This window comes from Cyanistes caeruleus, chromosome 1 (assembly GCF_971803275.1).
Source record: "Cyanistes caeruleus chromosome 1, bCyaCae1.hap1.1, whole genome shotgun sequence".
Taxonomy (NCBI): Eukaryota; Metazoa; Chordata; class Aves; order Passeriformes; family Paridae; genus Cyanistes; species Cyanistes caeruleus.
In genome coordinates, this window is record NC_141701.1 from 12,042,480 (window position 1) to 12,062,062 (window position 19,583).

Consider the following 19,583-nt stretch of genomic DNA (forward strand, 5'->3'; position numbering starts at 1 on the left):
TAACCCATGAAATGCTGCTCTGTTTTGACAGAGGAGTCACTGAAAGATAGTATTTTAAAGATTAGCTCCTTTGGGGAGTTCAGCAGCCACTACACTTTCATACTCGAAGCCTGAAGTAGCTGTAACAGCTTGCTCGTGTTGTTGAGGAATGGACCATCATTCAAAAGCTGCCATGAATTATCCACGGAAAACAGCCCTTAGATAGGAGCCCCTTGGTGGTTGGTTAGTATAATTAATATAAGCATCTTGCTGCAGCTTTACATTTTGGTTTAGCAACTTCTCAATTTGAGAAGAGTCTTGGGATTGCTTAGATTTCAATTATCTCCCTGATGCTGGAGGTGGGGCTTTAACTTGATGTTAATTACATGTCTCAAGGGAAATGCAGACAGCAGGCAATGGTTAGGGTTGTGCAGACAACACAGCTTGCACCAAACATCTGAACCCAAAGCAAATGTACCATTTTAGGAGTTAAAAGTGCTGTGCTACTTGCTTTTTATTTTAGAAAGCCCCTTTTTTTTAAGGTGGCCTTTGGGGAATGTAGTAAATATGGAGTGTTACCAGACTTACATTCAAGTCATGTTTTCCATGTTTTTTCAAATTTTTTTTGTGAAACTTACTAAATACTTGATTAAAAGAATTCCAGTACAGGATAATGTGAAGACATGAACTGAATGTGCTGTAAATGCTGATAAGCTAGAAGACAGCTCAATTTCTTTACTTGTGGTACCTTTTTATTATTGATGTTGGCTGTGCTGCTGTCATGGTAGACAGGTAAGCCTTTGCTGTAAAAGTGATGGATTAAGCAAGGTTGGGCCATCAGCTCAGTGCTCTCTCTTTGGGCAGATGCAGCATGCAGGGATTGCCATGGAACAAATCCTTTGGGAAATGCCTTAGGCATTGCTGTCCAGAAGGAATTGTGTTGGCTTTGGGGAAAGATGAGCTAGAAGGTGGAAGGGAATTTGAGAACTGAGCAGACAGAGACCATTCCTCTAATAATCAGAGGCAGCAGCTTCAGGCAGACCCATGGTCACAGATGAGATTGTGAGGGTCTTGTGAACTCTGTAGCACTCCCAGTCTCACAAAGAGTCCAACATACCCCAGCGTTCTATTCAGTGATTGTGTGAATTGCTGCTATTTTCTTTTCTTGGGAAAGAAGTGATGCTGGACTGATGACCTCAAGGATACAAACACCCTTGGTACTGCTATGAGGGGAGGCACAGAGGGATGGCTGCATGGGGGCTACTCTTTCATAGTGTAGAGCTTGTCAGGGTGGAAAAAGGGAGGCAAGCAGTGCTTGGCATTGGGAGTTAATTCAAAGAATGCTTGGATTTTGTTTTTCCCTGTTGTCTGACAACACAGCCTCCTCCCAGTTTTCCCACACAATTTCACAAAAATGTTCTCAGCACTGGCTTCTGTTTCTGAATTCTGTTGCTAGTTTTTTGCATTAACATGGCCCGTGGTCCTTCATGCTGTATAGCTTCTCAGTATTCAAAACATGGGGCATTGGGATAAGGCTCAGCTCTCTTTATATGAAGAAATCTATCTATCACACAAAACATACACCCTTCTGAGAAACATCTTTGCTCTGTAAATGTCTTTGCTCCCACTACCTGTTAGAATATGGGTGGATATTGATGTACTTTTATGGATAGAACAAGTCAGCTTAGTGTGCTGGGTTTATGGCTGTTCCTTTGAGAGTGGGAATTGAGTTAGTGTTACCATGATCAGGCTTTCATGCAAAGCTTCCATCTGCAAAACTCCTTCTCACTTGTTTTATCAGCTGCAACAGATCTTATTTAAACCCAAACAGTAGCCAGCTCTGACTGTTAGCTTAAGGGTTTAATATCACCTTCTCCATAAAGTAGAAGCAACAGGTTATTTAAAATATGTAGGTCAGATTGGTCTGGTGTTTTCCAGCGAGATTATGTAAACACATTATTATTGCTATCAAAACTCTCCAATGCAGGAGATGCAACTAGCGCAGGATGTTTTTTGTGTGTGTTCCTCTTTGCTTCTCAAAATTCTATTGCAAACTATACTCTAAGCAGATTTTTTTCTTTACTTCCAAACTTGATATTAACACCAGAGTATTTCTGCTGACTCTTTTGCAATGGTATTCTTAATGTAAATGTTGCATTGCAGGTTTAGGCTTAGGTTCAAAATGAAAATGAAAATGTTTTCCTATGGGAGAAATCCCATCCTCCTTCTGCAAGAGTGCTGCAGAGTAAAACAAAAAGTAAGATGAATGCTAGGTAGCCAGCCCATCCCTGTTTTTTTGCTATCAAAGCTAATAGCTGCAGAAATTTGTTTAAAAGATTTTAAATTCTGCTAGAGTATTGCTTACAATTTAAAGTCCTGAGGTTTTTTTGTTTATTGGTGTAAGGACAGATAATTATGTAATATAACTTCTGCATTATGGGAAAATTAGACTTGTTAGATATACAAATAGATATTTATGAACATTTAGGGCTATTTGCCTAAATATTGTATTCTATAAATATTTAGGGCAGCCTTTTTCCTGAGACAGTAAAATCCATAGGTGCCTTTTGTAGGAAGTGAGGAAAAGGGCAATATTTACATGCAGAAAGGAGGCAGATGCTTATCTGCTGGAATCTCAGCACTGCAGAAATGGTACCATTTGCAATCTGTTTTAAACTCTGGTGTTCAAAGGGCAGCAATAAGATTCCCACACAGCACTGAAATTCAAGCAAATCTTTCTACAAATCTGTCCCTTTGCCTAGTTGTTGTTAATTGGTTTGGTAATTGTTGTGACAGCTTTCTGTGGAAGCAGCAAGCCACTGCATTCTGGAAACAGCTTGGTAAGTTCTTGTCATTTTAACTGGCTGGTTTTAATACTACCAGTCCACAAACAAAGAGTGGGGAAAATAGATTTTGGTGCTGCTCTGAGAAGGTGAAGACAGGCAACCGTGAATTTTACGTATCCAAGCAAATGACACGCTGCACAGGCAGGTTCAAAATTCGTAGCCCTCTTCAACAATAATTATGATTCACAGAAATAAAGACTTTCATGTGTGTGTGAGAGAGAGAGCAGTCATGGAAAACTGCAGCACCCATGGAGGAAGGAAACAGATGGCAGAAAGAGCTTCCAGATACTTGACAGGCTGCAACAGACTTAAATGCAGGCAGTGATAAATGGGCACGAGATTGGGTTTTGCTGTAGCTATTGTTGTTTAGTCTTGTTAAAATGCCTGATGTGCTCTATGTTAGCAGTACCAAAGTTTTATGTTCTCTCTGCTTTGGTGGTCCTTTGTTTAGCTGCTGTGGCCACTGGGGTGCTATGAATGGGAATGAAGATCCTGGCATTTCTATGAAAAATGAAGTTTTACATAGTTCCTACTTAATGTTGAGTAACAGCAAGGGAGAAATGAAACTGAATTTAATTCCTGCATCTGGGTTATTCCAACCTCTCTGGCAGAAATGGCCACGTGAGGCTAATAATGAAAAGAAAAAAAAAGTTTTTGTATGTGTTTGAATGATTCATTCCTCCACCATCCTTGGAGCCTTATCAGGGACGGAAATGGGTAGCAGTTGATATTTTTTACCTTGCTTAGATTGCTGGGAACACTGGCCAGCAGCCTTCTGTGCAGCCAGTGTCTGTCCTGTAAGCGCAGTGCCCAATTTCATGTTGTTGATTATAGCAGACAATAGACCAGTGTATACTGAGGAAATCCTATGGTTTCTGATAGGAGGTACCAATGTGGACTTCTGTGAGGCTGTTTGGACCTGAGTGAGTAAACACAGCACCTCCTCCTTTTATGCACAGATAGACAACAGCTGATTTTCCTTCCCAGGTTCAGCCTGCAGTTGTGCAAGAAGACAGCTATGCTGCAATGTAAGGCTAAAACCATCAAGCCTCAGCATGAGGGTAAAACTCCACAGGGTTATTTAGGCATGTGACTTCTCATTGCTTAAATCCTCTAATACTTAACAGAAGTTTCCTCCTACGAGTTTGCAAAGTGGTTTTATAGGGCAGTTTAGCCTTTTTACCCTGGGTACTCTTTTCCCCTGTACTAAACAGTCTCGTGGTCTGTCATACCTGTATGAGTTTGTTTTCAGCCAGGTGAAGTGTAATGTTACTCAAACTCAGCTTGAGAAGGAGCTGCTTTATTTCCAGGCAAGGCGGAGCGTGGGCAGGGAGCTGCAATCTGTGTACGTGACTGAGGACAGCTAAGTAAGCAGGTACTTAACATGAGCAAGCAGTTGAAGGAATGCAGGCTGGGACAGATGGCTTTGGGGCAATCTGAAGAACAGGGAAGGCAATTAAGTTGAAAAGTGTCTGCCTGGGCTCAGGAACCTGTGTGTTCTTACAGCCCTGGTTTTGACCGCTGTCTGGATGGCTTCTCAGTGATGGTGCAGTGCTGCCTGAAGTGATCAGCTTCACATCCACCACTTAGCTGTGTGCAACCAGAGCTTCTCAGCCAGTAGCATTTGGGCTGAGGCAAAGCCAGGGTATGTATAAAGTTCTGAAAGTTAGTTCTTGAAAATATGACCAGAAGGAACTGAAGCCAGTCTGTTGTGTACTGACTGTTACAGTGAAAACGTCTGGGTGAGATGCTGCTGGTTCCACAGTGAATACCCAGACCCTACTCTGCCCAGGTAGTGTAGAACTGCCCATAGGGAATGTCTTGGAGACAGCCTGGTCCTGGACCACTGAGAGCTCTAAGTGCTTCAGATATTGAAGTGTGAAGATGATGGCCTCCTTTGAGCAGGGAAAAAAAGCCCTGAGGAATTGCTCCTCTTTTGCAAAGTCTCAATTAAAGGAGAAAGTCAAATGTCTGTGTCCTCAGTTGACTTGCTGATGTAATAGTAGACTGGACTGTAGGAATGATCTGATGGAGCAACTCTGATGGTACCAATGATCTGTGACAGAGATAAGTTGCTCTGTAGCATCTGATTGAAAAGGTCATGGAATAAGATTTGGTTATTTGTGATTTGCATTATTGCTTGCTTCTCTATTTGCAGTGGTCAGATATAATGTTAGTCTGAAGTAATGGTATGCTGTAGTAAAATAACTTCAAAAAATTAGCTGTTATATTCAGCATGCTCTTAAAGCAGCCCTTTCTAGAAATGGTTTACTTCAGCCTGAGCTTGCTGTTTCGTGTGGGTTTTTTGAACTTTAATGACAATGCTTCAGGATTGAGGTACTTTTGTTATGGGTGCTTTAATTCTATTGGCTCGTGTTAGGTAACTCACAGGGCTCCCTGCAAAGAGGGCTCCCTTCTGCCTGTATCTGCATCAGCAAATGGAGATGCTTTTTCAGTGCATGGCAGCAGATCACTTAGAGCCGAGGACTACAGAATGTCTTTTGTTGGGAGGAAAATACTAAGGGTGCCTGGTTTGCTTTTAATTAATTTTTTGATAGTTGGATTACTCTTTTTATTAATGTCTTGACAGTTATTTACTTCAGCATCTGTCCAAACAAGGAAAAACAGTAACTGGCTATTGTGAAATAGGGCCTGAATGTATTGCATATTATCTCCAGTCCAGTCTTTGCTGGCCTGGAATAGCGAAAGAGGTAGGGGGTGTCCTTAAATTTTCCTTCATGGGCAATAAAGATGGCAAATAACATATTTAGTCACACCAGGATTATGGTTAATCCTGTAGGTCACATCAGAAGAAAGCTCTATCACTGAAGTTGCATTACCCAGGTTTTTGCCTCCAAGGCTTGTCCACTCATGGAGTCTGTGATCTCTTGGCATAATATTTACTAGGAAAAGCTCCCTCCAGGAACTGCGAGTCTGCCTGGTGTGAAACAATTAAAAAACTGAAAAGATCTGGCGAGTGTTTCCCTGGTGAGTCACTGGGCAGAGGGAGCACAGGGCTCTGCATCATCCTCCCCAGCCTTGCCAGGTGCTTCACTGCCTACCTGAGGGTACAGACACTTCAATTTTAAGAAGTGAAACCGCTCCTTTGTGATCCAGGCACAGAACTGCTGTCACTTGTGCCAAAATGGAATTCCTGCCTGGTTTTGTTTTGTCTCCTTTGGTGTTTGTATTGGCTTGGCATTTTCATATTTTGTATCCAGTGACAGTATTTGTTTCTGGGAAGAAAGTTTTGCTTAAACTTTAATTTCTGCAATTTGTTTGTTTAAACTTGTTGGCAACTTTGAAATGCTGTAGTCTGCTCCATATGCTAGTATCAGTGTTGCTATTAGTGACTGTCTTCCAAAGCAAAAAGCAGCAATTAGACAGGGAATGTTTTTTATGAAATAGTTGGGAGTATTCTCAGTTATAATAATATTTGGAAATATTTTTGAGCTGTTTTGTGGCTAGTTTTTAATAAATGTATGGTTACTTTGTGGCTGGTATTTAGTCCAGATTGTACAGAGCTGAACCCAATGAATTTTTTTTTCCCGCACAGACTTGAAGTGTGTATATATGGTGGAAGTAGTCCATATATATAATATATATATAATCATGATAACATTATGGACATGATAGGCTGCAGCTGACTTGAGCACAGCAAAAGCTTTGAGGACAGACAGACGTGTGTTTGTACTTGACAGATGAATGGTAAATTCATTGGACAAAAATCATGATGTTGTATGTTGTAGCTTACCAGGTTAGCTGTGACTGCTGGACAGGGTGGCCAACCTGAGACTGTAGCTGACATTTCAATAGCTCAGTGTAGTCAGTCTGTGAAGGTTGAAATAGCTTAAGCCTGATGAAAGGAAAGAAGAAGTTGAAAACCAGAATGCAGGCAATGATTTTAAGAGTCGTTGGTAATAATAGATTAGTGGAAGGAAAGCCAGGTCTGAACAACGCAACAGGACACACGTATCAAATAAGGAGATATCAGCATTACCAAACCCCAAGCTGAGTTATGGGCATCAATGCTCAGATGGATGGGAAGAGGCATTATTTGTGCCTTCAGAAGGAAAGCAAGGATCTGGAAAAAGAGTTGAGAAGCAGAAAGCAGCTACCCCATGGATTGGTCTGTCAGTGGGTGGCTGTATCTCCAGTGATCAGGAAATGGGGCTAGAGGGGACATGGTGACCTTTTCTCTGCAGTGGTTCACTTAAAGTAATGCCTGAACCTCATTAAAAAATGGAAGTGATCCAAAATATTAAAGACAGGGAACAAGACTGAAGAGCTAATTTGAGTCATCCACCTGAAGTTGTTTATTTTATGTTTACATTTGAGAATACTGAAAACACAGATACTTTATTCAGTGGTTGAGGATGCTTCACTACAGCTGATCACAACAAAAGTATTTCAGTGGGAGTTTGATCCCCCAGCAGGAGGAAGCTGAGCAGAGTGCAGAGAGCAAAAAGCCTGGGGTATGGAGCCATCAATGACTCCTGGAAACAGCTGGAGTGGGAAGGATGAGTAGAAAAATGGGAGAAGGCTAAACCACAAGAAACAAATGAAAAGACAGTTAAAAGAAGGAGGATTGCTGCTTGAGCTGAAGACAGCTGGTAGGCTGGGGAAGAAAGGAATGGATTGCTGAATGTTGTTCAGAGTAGGTAATTATTTCTGGCTTGGAGTTCTGGCTCCGATTCACATAATATTTAAGGAATATATCTGTATTTTTCATGATAAGCAGCCTGAAAGCAAATGCTGGAAAGTTGCCATCTGTGGAGAAGCTTCTTTGCTGTGGATGTATACCATGAAAGTGAATGGGACTGAAACAAAGTCCGTTAAAAAATTCCTTTTTTAATAGAAGTAAGAGGTGAATGCTCTGGACCAGTTGAAATACCCAGTAAAAAAAAGTGCTGAAGTGCTGAATTTCTTTCCTAAAAAATTAAGTAGCATATGCAGATTTTTCTAGGGTTAGGGTTCAGATGCAAGAAAAATAGCAGTCATACTTTGTGCTGGATTGGCCTACTATTATAATAAATTAAGATGTTTGACCTTTCTGTGAGTATTTAATTTCACAATTTTGCTTTCATCTGGACTTACTCCATGATATCAAGAGCAATCACTGGTTGTATCCATCTGTAGTCCTTAGCAGATATATTAACTTCTACTTCTATTTAGACAGTGTGTGTATTTTGAGGAGGTTTTTGAAAACATAGTCTCTTTATCTTACCTGATCTCTAACTCAGTTCAGACCAGAATTTCACATAGAAATTCCTGTAATGAGATCTCCCTGATTTGACTGAGAGGCTTTCGTGCCCAGAGCATTTGGGCAGGCTGTTCAAATCTCAGATTTGGATGCCTGAGTGGGGATGAATTTATTGCTTTCTTTAGTACACTGGTTAAACTGACCCAGCTCGCTTCTGCTAAATAGAAGCAAGAAAGCAAGAATTTGTAAAACAAACTCAGATACTTGTTTACACAGTCCTTCGGGAAGAGCACCGTTCTAAGAAGCTATTTGAACAAACTCAGATGGGAGGAGGAGATCTGGGGTGGATGTCTTCAGTCTGCACCGCACGGCGATGAGGACACACAGAGTCACGTACCACGGCACGGTGATTCTGGAGAACGAGGAGCAGCCCGGGTTTCCTGCACGCCGCGGCTGCAGGAGCAGCACCTGCGTTAGGCTGTGGTACCTGCAGCTCTGAGAGCAGCTCTGCGGGACAGGGAGACAGGGACTGCCAGCCCTGCAGTGCAGAAGTCTGAAATTCCCCTCTGAGGGCTGCGGTGGTGCTGTCACTGCTCTGATCATGACCCTTAATGTCTGGAGATAATTTTGGCCCAGCTGTTATAAATTAGAAACTACATAAGACTTTATTTCATCTGTCATGTAGTCAGTGATTAAATTTTTCTTTATTAATGACTATCTGCAGGAGGCAATTTTTAACCCTACTTTACTTTTTCAAAATGCTTTAAATTGCATGTTCTGTACAACCTGGGCAACAGGATACAGGATTGTTCAGCTTCCTACAGGGTGACATTTCCAAATCCTGAATACTAACACAGAAAATGAGTCCTGGGGACTATTCAGAATGGCTGAATATACAATAGATTAGTAGTTTGTTGAAAATATCTGGGAGCAGTGTCTCATATTTAAGTGTATATGTGTTTTTAGTGGGTTTCTGTGTTTGACTCTTCAGGATGCCATAATCTTCTGCTAACCTGAAATACTGCATCTGAAACATAACTCCCTCCTCCCCCCCAAACCCAATATTTATCTTCTGTCAAGCATGTCAGTGAGTTGGTTTTTGTATATTCAACTGGTTTGTTTCCATTTCTAAGTTTGGGGTTTGTATAGGTATATATTTAGCCTTGTCTAGGGAAAAGTCCTTAGCTGTATGTTTGCATGGAGTCTCTTAGAAGAGCAGGGATAAAGCTGTGGTGGTACTTGCAGGTTGTGCAGAAGACCTCTCTAAATCATTCATCTTTGAAGGTGCCAGATATGAAATGTGAAGGTGTTGAAAGCTGCCCAGGAGAGCACAGCATAGAAGATAAAAAGAGGGTATAAAGCCTTTCACTGGAGGCTTGCTGCTTTTAATGTCTTTGTGCATGGGAGAGAACTCAGCTGAAGACTCCACCCAAAGGATGAGTGTCAGCAGCAAGGGGAGGGGACATTCAAGGGGCCACTGGAGATAAGCTGCCACCACTCCCCACCCTTTCCCAGTCTGAGGTTACTATTCCAGGTTACGATGGAAGAAACCGTGGTGGGAGAGAATTCTGCTTTTGCAGCGTGGCATGTGAAGAGAGAACTTTCTTTTGCAAAGTTGCTTTTCTGGGTCCCATCTCATGTTTCCTAAATTCTGTGTTTAAAATAATCTCTATGTGAAAAAATCTCTCTTGTTCCTTAACAGCTTCAGGCTGGTTTTTGAACACTGAATTTCTACTTACACCAGATTTAGATGTGTTGCATCAGATGAAGAAACAAGTTAGCGTGTTATTGGCAGGGCAGCCTCTTTGCACATCCAATGCTTGTAGAGGGTGGCAGATACTGTACTTGAGACCTGTGTAATAGGAACAAAGACTTGTCTCACTCAGCTCTGACATCTGGGGAGGTCTGGATCCACGCTGTGTGGTGTGGAGCTGACTCCAGCAGGGATGCTTAGCTTCCTCCTAATCTTTGCCCTGACTTGCAGAACTGTTGCAGCGAAGCTGGGGGGCCCACGCTAGACTGGGGGGTGGTTTTTGTGTGTTTGTTGACTTCACTGCAGTCACCTACTTGAAAGGAAAAGATAATTAAAGAAAATAAATAGGGTGGGTAGGGAGTGTAGGAGACCTTTGGTTTTTCTGTGGCACTAGAATTGACAATTTTCATATTGTTTAGGCCTTGTTAAAAATGTTTTGCTCTGCCTTTGTTTTATATTGAATCCTCTGTGCTTGGTTAGCTTCTTTTCAAATTAAAAAAAAAAACCCTCCATACATGGATTGAAAGCTTTATCTGTTTATCTCCTCATTAAAAAGACTGTCTATGAAATGTGCTGACAGGGCTTTTACTCTCTTGCTTTCTATTCTCATCACATTTTCCACTGAAAGCCTCCCCTCTGCTATTTCTAGTTCCATAGTAAATGGGGCTTTCTGGTGGTGGAGGCTGTGGATGCCATTCCTGGCTCCTCACAGGCTGTGTCCATTGCTCGTGTGAGAAACCTCAGACGTGCAGTTCCAGCAGCAAGGAGGCTGGTGTGGTGCATGGGCTTGATCCCCTGAAAGGCGCTTCTAACAGCCTGGAGGGGTCCTGGTGTCAAACATAGTGAGAAGCACATCACAGTCATCTTCCAGATGGATATTTAAGCAGGAGGCCCATTTTGGGAAGTGTGTGTGAAGTGAGCTGCTGAGGGAAAGCCTCAGTGGAAGCTGAGCTTCTCAGGAGATGGTGTCAGGACTTCTGGAGCCACTTTAAGAAATAGCTGAACAATTTGCTTAAGGGGGAAAAAAGTAGGTACAGCAAGCATTACACCATTTGAACCACTTAGAGGTTTCTAGTGGCTGAGAATCCCTGCAGCCATGGCAAGTTCCGGTTACAGAAGAAATTGTGAAGAATAACTTTTAATATAAGCTGTATTTTTACTAATGTAATTGAAATTCTCACAATAAAAATGGTGATTATTACCCAAGATGTGATAATGCAGATCTGATCTTGACACTGGAGCAGTGATCTCCAGCCTTTGCTGATCTCCACCATTGATATTGATAATCCATTGCTGTTTGCTCTACTTTACCTATAACTTCTGCTGCACCCAAGCATTTTGCCGAGAGTTTTGGAGAGCTTGGTGGGTTGTGAATGACCATGTCATGCAACTTAAAAATACATGCCTTTGTATATATGTCTCTATATCTGAGAGTCTGTTTTGTTTCTGTTTTCAGATCAAGGAGTTACTAGATAAAACCAAATAATATACTTTGTGTTTCACTCGTATCATGTCCCTTGTTCTCCACTGTGACAAAAGAAGTTTAACAAAAAGAACAAAAGGAAAAATATTTTCATTGTAATAAACAGAATTGCAGAATTTTTGGAAAAGACGCTTCACAGTGTTCATTTGCCAAGTCCTGCAAAAGACATAGTCTCCTGTGGGGTGAAAGCATAGTCATGGATGGGCAGAGTAAACACTTCGTTCTGGTTTTTGCACTGCTTTTGCCTGATCATCCCTTATAAAAAAAATAATCCTGTGCAGCAACATGAACTTCATGACATCTCATATGTAGAGCAGACAGCTGCAGGCTCAATTAATTCACCCCTCTGATTTTTTTCATAGTATTTTTTTTTTTCCCAGGAGGCTGTAGTGACTTCCAAACCCTCACGGGTGAGTGGTGTTTATGGCTTGTTGACTTTGATTGAAGTGAAGTACAGAGTGCTGTTCACAGTGAGAGTGAGTTTGCATGTGAAAGTCTTCACTGGATGTCCTTTCGGGTGGATGGCCTGAGCTGCTGGGTACCTACAGCTTCACTGGCACCCATCTTGCCCAAAGCAAATGAAATTTTGGGCACAGGGTGCAGGAGGCTGAGCCTACCTGGAGTTGAAGTGAGCCCTGGGAGGTGAAAGCAAGGAGCTGGCTATGGAAGCAGAGAGGGGAAGCAAAGTATGGTAGCCTGTTGTGCACGTTTGAGCCATGTGTGTGCTGTGAACACACGGAGGAAAAGCTGGCAGCTGCCTCTGCTCCCTCCACCCACCCATGCAACCCCCTCTGCCTGCTCTGGGTGAGCAGGAGCAGCAGCTCCACGGTGTTCCCTGCCAGGGCACACACCTGTAATTCAAACACGGTGTCTGTGACAGCCCCATGTGCCTGGTGCTGTCTGACACTCGGGTGCCGTGGGAGAGAGGTGTGGATGAGGAGCAGAGCCAAGAGCAGAGCTGGGGGAATTTGCTGCTGAGACCTCATCAGCTTGCTGATCGACAGGCAGGAGGGGGCAAATCATGGGGCAGTGTGGCATCTTTGCTGAGAGAAAGGGGGAAGCCACCAGTTTCTGTCCATTTGTCTGCTTTAGAAACTGCTCTCCTTAAATGTGCTTCATCCATGCTAGTTGATCTGCATAGTTTTTGTAGTCAGGAGAATTGTGTTATTTTTGTTACATTGTTTTGTTTGGTTTTTTTTTTTTTTTTTCAATAAAAAGCGATTAAACAACAGGCTGTGCTAGATGGGACTGAGTGCTTCATTTTTTTTAGTTAATGGATTAGATTAGATTTGTCTAAAGCACTGTGTCCCCTTCCCCAGCAGTAAAGCAGCATGATGCTGGATATGTGCCTGCTTTATGGTACCCTTTTTTTAAGCTTCTGGCATAGGTGACTGTGGGATATTCTAATGAAGCTGAAGTTACTAAAAAAAAGAAATTTATTACATTTCAGGGATGTTTGGGCTTCACGCTTCTATAGTGCTAATTAGATATGTGACCCATTTTCATTCTGCTTTAGCTCCTGGGGATGGTGGAGCCTCGTTATAAATAGAAGGACAGAGAATGCCCATGATCCTTACTCTAAATAGCTTCTTCAAAACATGCCCAAAGGGCTTTAGGGTGTTTTCTGTGTGGGCATTAGTTGTGTTTTCTTTAAGTGAGGAAGTGGGACAAGAGAAGATTTCTCTCTCCAGAAATAAATAATTGAATATTTTTTTTTCTTTCATTTGGAAAACCTAGTGGCAAATCAAGGTCCTCTTGAATTTCAAGTTTGCCTTGTTTTTATTGACAAGGGAATAAACTTGAAATTTTTTAAGAACAAAAATGTGTTTAATGTTGCTGTAGCTTCCCATTAACTGGTATTTTTAGCTCACAGAATCAGTGCAGCTTGTGTCTTCGTGGCATGCACTGAGTGGCTGGCTGGATGCTGACGAAAGGTAGCAGTCATAAGAGGTACTTGTTGGGAAACATCCTGACAAAGTGCATGACGTGACGTAAAACTGAGGCTGCAAGCAGCAAACAGCCCATTCCAGAATCTGTCCTTGGAAAGCCCTCGTGTTCCATGCTCTTCTTGGCAGAACTCAGTTGTTTCCAGAAAATCTGTAGTAAAGAGAGACCCCCAATGACTGAAAATGCTGAACTCTCTTTGGAGTGAACTCTGGGTGAGACCTGGGGATAAGTGTATTAAAAATAATATAAATGGATAAAAGATAACAGAGCGTTGCCAGGCAACTGTCAAAGGAGCTCTGGCTCCTGCATCTCTGGGCTTTGCTGAAATGACCTCTTACATTTTGAGCATCTTGCCTGCCCATGGATGAAATGATTGTTCTGAACTTTGCTGATACACCTCACAGGCAGCAGTTGAGCTTGAGTGCTGCTGTATTTACTGTTACAGTGCTGATGTCCTTGCCCTATATATATATATATATATATATATATATATATATATATATATATATATATATATATATATTTCAAGGAATTAGAGTAAAGCTGAGCTGAATACAACTCTCAGCAGAACAGCACTCATGACTAAATAAGTACATTTTTGTGATTTAGCTATGTCAGTGGGGTTAATCTGAAAGCAGGCAGAGGAAGGAACTCTCCTGTCACTACACTGTTAATGACTCCACTAAACAAAAAGATAAGCTGGGTTCTCCCTCTGGATTTACTGGTCTGAGGACTTGTTCATAAACTGTAACTTGGAGGCTTGCTGTTAAAATTGAGTCTACTAAAGAAGCAGGCTGTTGCAGAGGAATTTGAGGCAGGTTAGTATAACATGAGGATGGTTTCCTGGGCATTTTGGCTGGGATCCTTCGAGAGGTTCTTTGGTGCAGAGGAATACAGGGCTGCGCTCTGCAGCTCCTTCCTTTGCATGATGGTTTGACGTGTGTGCAGCAGATGATGAAGTTAACCTTTTCTGTTTGCAGAGGAGGAGGGAAATAACCTTTTCAAAAGCTGTGTTTATCAGTATAAACATAAGTTTTTACATTGTAAACATGAACAGCATGACTAGGTTTTGGGTGTATCACATTCCCATTTGGAGTATGTTAGGTGCTGTCATCTGTCTCCACCATGAGAAAACTGCTGTCTAAAAATTCCCAGTGTACAACAGGATGAGAAAAATCACTCCTACAGGGAGTCTATGATGGAATCTTACAGTCATTTAAGCTTAATTCACTGTAGATATGAAGGACTAGACAGAGTAAAGGTTAATGCATTTACAAGGCTTTGAAGATCAGAAGAAAACTTGATTTAATTTCAAATTTGCGTTACATTGTGTGATGCCTCACTGGTAAGTATTTCTCAGAAGATGCTAGTGGCATGTTACATGGCTGTTTGCTTTGGTCATGGGTTATTTTGCAGTTTTTTGTCACAGATCTATTTCCACATTTTCCCTCATCTTAGCCACTTGTTTTTCTTAATTCTGCTGTTTTAATTTTCTTCCTGTGTATGTTATTTTCAGAAATTTTAGCTCAATTGGCTCACTGAAGATGTAGAAAAGAAAAAAACTGTTACTGAAAATAAAGTCTGAATATTTTCCCTGCACAGAAACATTGAATAGAAGCTAGGTACTGCCAGGGCAGAGCCTTCAGCCTCGATGAACTAACAGCTGATGGCGTCCTGTTAATTAATGTTATACTGCACAAATGTACAGTGCTCCACAGCTGTTGATAAGCAAGCTTTTCCTTGCAAAAAAAATGTGATCACGAGGTGGTGATTTGGCTGGATGTTTTGAGTGCATGTACCCAGACCCAGCTCACTCCCAGGAAGCATCTGAGATAGTGGTGCTGCGGTGGAGGCTGTGTTGTCCGTGTGCTCCCGGAGGAATGCGGCTCCGTGCCGGGCCCTACGTGCCACGCTGGTGTTTTGCATTCCACTGGAGATAGTGCCTAGGACTTTCTCTTGAGAAGAAAACCAGAAAACACCTGTTGCTGTTGGCAGCTGGTGCCTCAACAGCAAACAGACAGACCAGGGCTCCTGCATTCCTGCCTACCGAATGTGTAGGCTGGGAAAGTCCTGCTTGGGAATAAAGAAATGATGTCTTAAAGAAAAAAGGAGTGGTGTGTTTTGAGTCTAAATGGATTAGAGTCGCTATGGATCTCTTATCTAGGAATTTTCAAGGAAGCTGATGGACACATCCCAGAGGTGTTTTTTTTTCCTTTTAAATTAACTCACCAACTAAAGACGTTGAAATGGTGGATATATAATTGATCAAAGTTTTCTTCTTTGGTGGGGCTGAAGTATAAGCAGAGGAGAGAGTTTTTATGAAACTATAGGTAAGTATGCAGAATTTTGCTCTACAGATCACAATGTCCAAGTATGTTCTCAGGCATAAAGACATGTTTCAAGAAAAACCCAAGCTAATTAATTTATGTGTTTAGTCTTTCAGAATAGTGTTTCAGGCTGAATGAAACAATTTTCAAATCTCTTGGATTGAACCCAACACTAAATAGCTATAAATAGCATGTTCCCCTGCAAGCGCTGCATTTTACAACCAGGCATGCAGGGAAGAGATGCAGAATTTAAAGCATCTGAACCAGGTTTTGTTGTTCCACTGGTTGAAAAAGAGCTGAGGGACCACAGTAAACACCTGGGGAAGCTACTGGTGCATGTTAGCAAGTGTTTGTTTTTGGAGACTCGGTGTTGTTACAGGAGGAGCATTTGAAAAGGTTGATCTGTAGAAGATGCTTTGTTCCGCTGTCTGGCTCGATGGCTGGGTGCTTTCCCCAGCATGGGGATCATGATGTGCCCGTAATTGCAGTTAAATGAACATGGCTGGCTCTCAGGCAAATGAAACCTAATTTGTCACAGCTGTCAGAAAGATCATGTCATGTTTGTTGCCTTCAGGAGCAGTTTTAGGCTGCAAATCCTGTTAAGGTCACAGCTTTTTCTTGTTAAATATTGCACAGCATGTTTGCTGACCCTAGGATTTATCTTAGTGGGTTTTTTTAAAGGCAAACACACCAGTTCTTGTCTCTTACATAAGCTGGGGTTGAACTTCTGTGAACCTTAGTCATGTGGGCTAGAGCTTGTTAATTTGGTGGTCTTCAAGGACTTGAGCATAGCAGTAATTTGAGCATTTGCATACAGCAATTGAGAGATTTGCTCATGGATTTGTATGGCCAAGATTTTGGAAATTGTGCTTCAACTTGGCTTTTAAAGAGCAGCCCTCACAGGCTGGATTGAACACAGAGTTACACTGCACATCAGCAGCAGACAAAAGCAGCACAGCAGCTTTGAATTTTACATTTGTGCCAGAAGGAAATACAGTAGTATAGCTGTAAGAGTCTATTCTTAATATCTCTGGAAAACAGAGTGAAGTGTAGGCTTCTTGAAATCCCCCTTAGTCATAATTTCAGTATTTTTATGCTTTTGTTTCTGGATTAACAGACTGGGTCTAAATTGAATAGGGCAAGTCCTGTTCTGTAAAACAAACAAATGCTAATTTTTGGATGTGAAGCCTGAAGAAGCAGAGAGCTTTACTTCTCTATTCTTCTTCTAAAAAATGGAAACAAGGTTTCATGTAATTATTTGGATCCCTAAAATACCTGAGGCTAATTTCTCTGTTCTTTGTGCTGGTGGCTGTAGTAGAACATCAGAGGGAGAGGTGAAGGGTCTGTGCCTGTAGATAGAGTGCAAAGCTGGAAAATGTCAGTGGTGTTCACAAAACTACCCAGAGTGGGAAGAGCTGAGCTTCTAACAGAGAGATCATGCAGGCACACTGCTCTTGATGCAACACTGGCTGCCTCTTGTTTTGGTCACTGCTGAGACTTGGGGACATGGCCCCTTGGGCTGCAGCTGTCCCTCTCTGTGCACCTGCCCCATCCTGTTGGGGAGGACATTGGGCCACAGCTGTCTGCATCTGCCATCAGCTGGTGTCCCAGAGGGATGTCTGCAGGGCCATCCTTTTCCTCCTCCACCCTTCTGTCTGCGTGGCAGTGCCCAGCCCTTGGCTTTCCATCTTCCCAGCTATTCTGGGGCTGGGGAGGGAAAGCAAAGCTGGCTGGGGAATGACCAGTGCTGTGTGCAAGGGAGGGGGGTAGGAAAGCAACTACTGACCCCGAAAAGCTCCTTCTGCTCTTGAAATGAGTCTGCCTTCTTCCCAGTTTTCTGCCTGTCCTCCCCTCTCATGGCAGGAGTTCCACGGCTCACAGGACTTTCCTTCATTGCTGAGGAGCCTTCAGACTGGCTCTGCTGCTGCCTTTACCTTGTTGTATGTATCATATACTTGGAAATATAGGGATGGAGTGTACCAGAAGACTAAATGAGGGAAGATGAAGCAGAATTGGTCAAAATAATCTCACAGAGCTGCCTTGTTAATGAAGTTTTGTGCACATCTAGCTGCTGGCTCGTCAGCAGAAGGTGAACGCCCTCACCCTCAAAACTTTATTTGCGTATATTTTATCTCCATTTCCTTTTTCAAAATACAGATTGGCATTCAAGTATCCATCCCTTCCATGACAAGAAACTGCAGTCCCTAATGCTCAACACTTTAAAAATAAAGGCTTCAATCTTTTGTAATAGCTACATGACAGTTTAACAGTTAATAAAAGAAAACCAAAAAAGTTATGCATCTGCTTTTGTAGGTTGTGAGGACATGACATTGCAGATAAACATTATAAGCTTTAGTTTAATGATTTATTGAAGCTCATTTTTTCATTTTATTGTAGCTTTCAGTCTCTTACTATGTAGCTGTCTGCTTTCCCTAGAGAACAGAAGACTAGCTCAGAGATATACATCTCTGTTAATGATTTTAAATAGCTATCTATCTATATATAATACAATTTATTTTTTTTTATTTTGCCCTGGGCATTCAATCATGGGATTAGGAGAGGATAATCAATAATCCTGAATGCACAGCAGAGCCACTGTTGGTGGTGAGGGCTCAGAGCTGCTGCAAAATCCTGTTGCTGCCTTCCAGCCTCTCACTAAGAGCCCTCTCTCCCTGCTGAGCATTGTGAGATTTCTAGCAAAGATTATGTCTCCAAGATCTTCAGCCTACACTGCATGCCAGAAGAGATCTCTGTTTTCCCAGACAGCTCATGTGAGCTGGTCACCTTAAGTCTCTTGGAGAACAAGAGAAATAAAGGAAGAGCTGTGCCGTAGCTTGTTGGGAACACTGTGGGGTTCCATTAAGTTTTGTTTGTCCTCAGCAAATGAAGGTTGAGTGAGGTTTGTACAAATAGAAGAACCTGTTGTGAAGTAAGAGATACTGTAGGCAGCTGTACTAAGGAGCATGCAGTGAATGTGAGCAGACCCCTGGGCATTAGCCAGGACGTTCCTCATCTCCTGTAGTTTGTGTCTGAACCAGCCCTGGAGGGACCCTTTTCATCATGGAAAAAATATGTAGACCTTGGAACTAACATTCCTTCTATTTGTTTCCCCAGTGATCCCAGGCAAGTTCCTGCAATTGGGATGCAGGACCAGCAAATACCAGGTGTGTTTAAAAGGGCAGGATTATTATGACTTCATATATTTATTTATTTTTTTTATTCACATTAATGATGTATCAGGAAAATAGTGATTTAAGAGATGATGTCTGGCTGCAGGGCCATTTAGCTGTACTTAAACTGGGAGCGCATTGGTTGTGACTGAATGTTGCTTCACCTTCAAAGCTCTCCAAAGGCTTGTGCAAATAAATTTGTTTACTATCCTTTTTGAACTGGAGACATGTTCCCAGCATGCTTCCAGCAGAGAAGCCAGCCCCAAAGTTAGTGTTAGATGGAAGTGTCTGCTTGTGAACTGAAGGTGTTCATATCATTTTAGGTCAAATGATGTGGTAGTGTTGATTCAGATGAGCAATACAGGGGCTTGTGGACCGTAGCAAACAAGCTTATGCTACTGCCTGTATTTAGCCTTGAAAATGAGGAAGTGGTTATGAACAGAACTTCTTGAACAGAAGGATGTGAGGTAGTGGTTATGGGACATCCTTAGAAGGTCACTGTCCCCGTACTGAATATACAGAGCACTAGAGGCTCCTATGTGCTCTGTAAGATGGGAAAGTCTTCTGTAGCCTCAAGAGGTGGTGATTCTGCCATGCAGAGGAGTCTGATTGTGATGGCAGATGTATAGTTATTTAATGTGGAAAACAGGAGGAAGAACAAACCTGCTGTTGGTGGCTTTGTACTCAGAAGGCTCTTTGTTCCCCTCTTTCACTTCCCCTTCTGCTCTGTGTTGTTTCCTTTGGCCACCACCAGTGGTGACAGTCCTGCCCTTCATGGTATCATCTCTGTGGGCTTCTTTGATGGCCCTTTTGGCTGGACTGCCTGGAACAGCCCATGCTCCCCTCCAAGGCACCTTGTCCAGCAGCATTTGCAG

General features: G+C 42.2%; 1 protein-coding gene across 31 annotated transcripts in view; it reads left to right on the forward strand.

Annotated features, from left to right (window-relative positions):
• MTSS1 (MTSS I-BAR domain containing 1) overlaps positions 1-19,583 on the forward strand; it is a 125,815-nt gene that overhangs the window by 50,459 nt on the left and 55,773 nt on the right. For 2 of the 31 annotated variants that reach the window (XM_086877116.1, XM_086877901.1), the window contains exon 1: positions 15,288-15,541. The exons of the other annotated variants lie outside the window; for them this stretch is intronic. The gene's annotated coding sequence lies outside the window, so the exon portion shown is untranslated. Of the gene's footprint in view, positions 1-15,287; positions 15,542-19,583 lie in introns of those variants that run through there. 31 annotated transcript variants of the gene reach the window in all.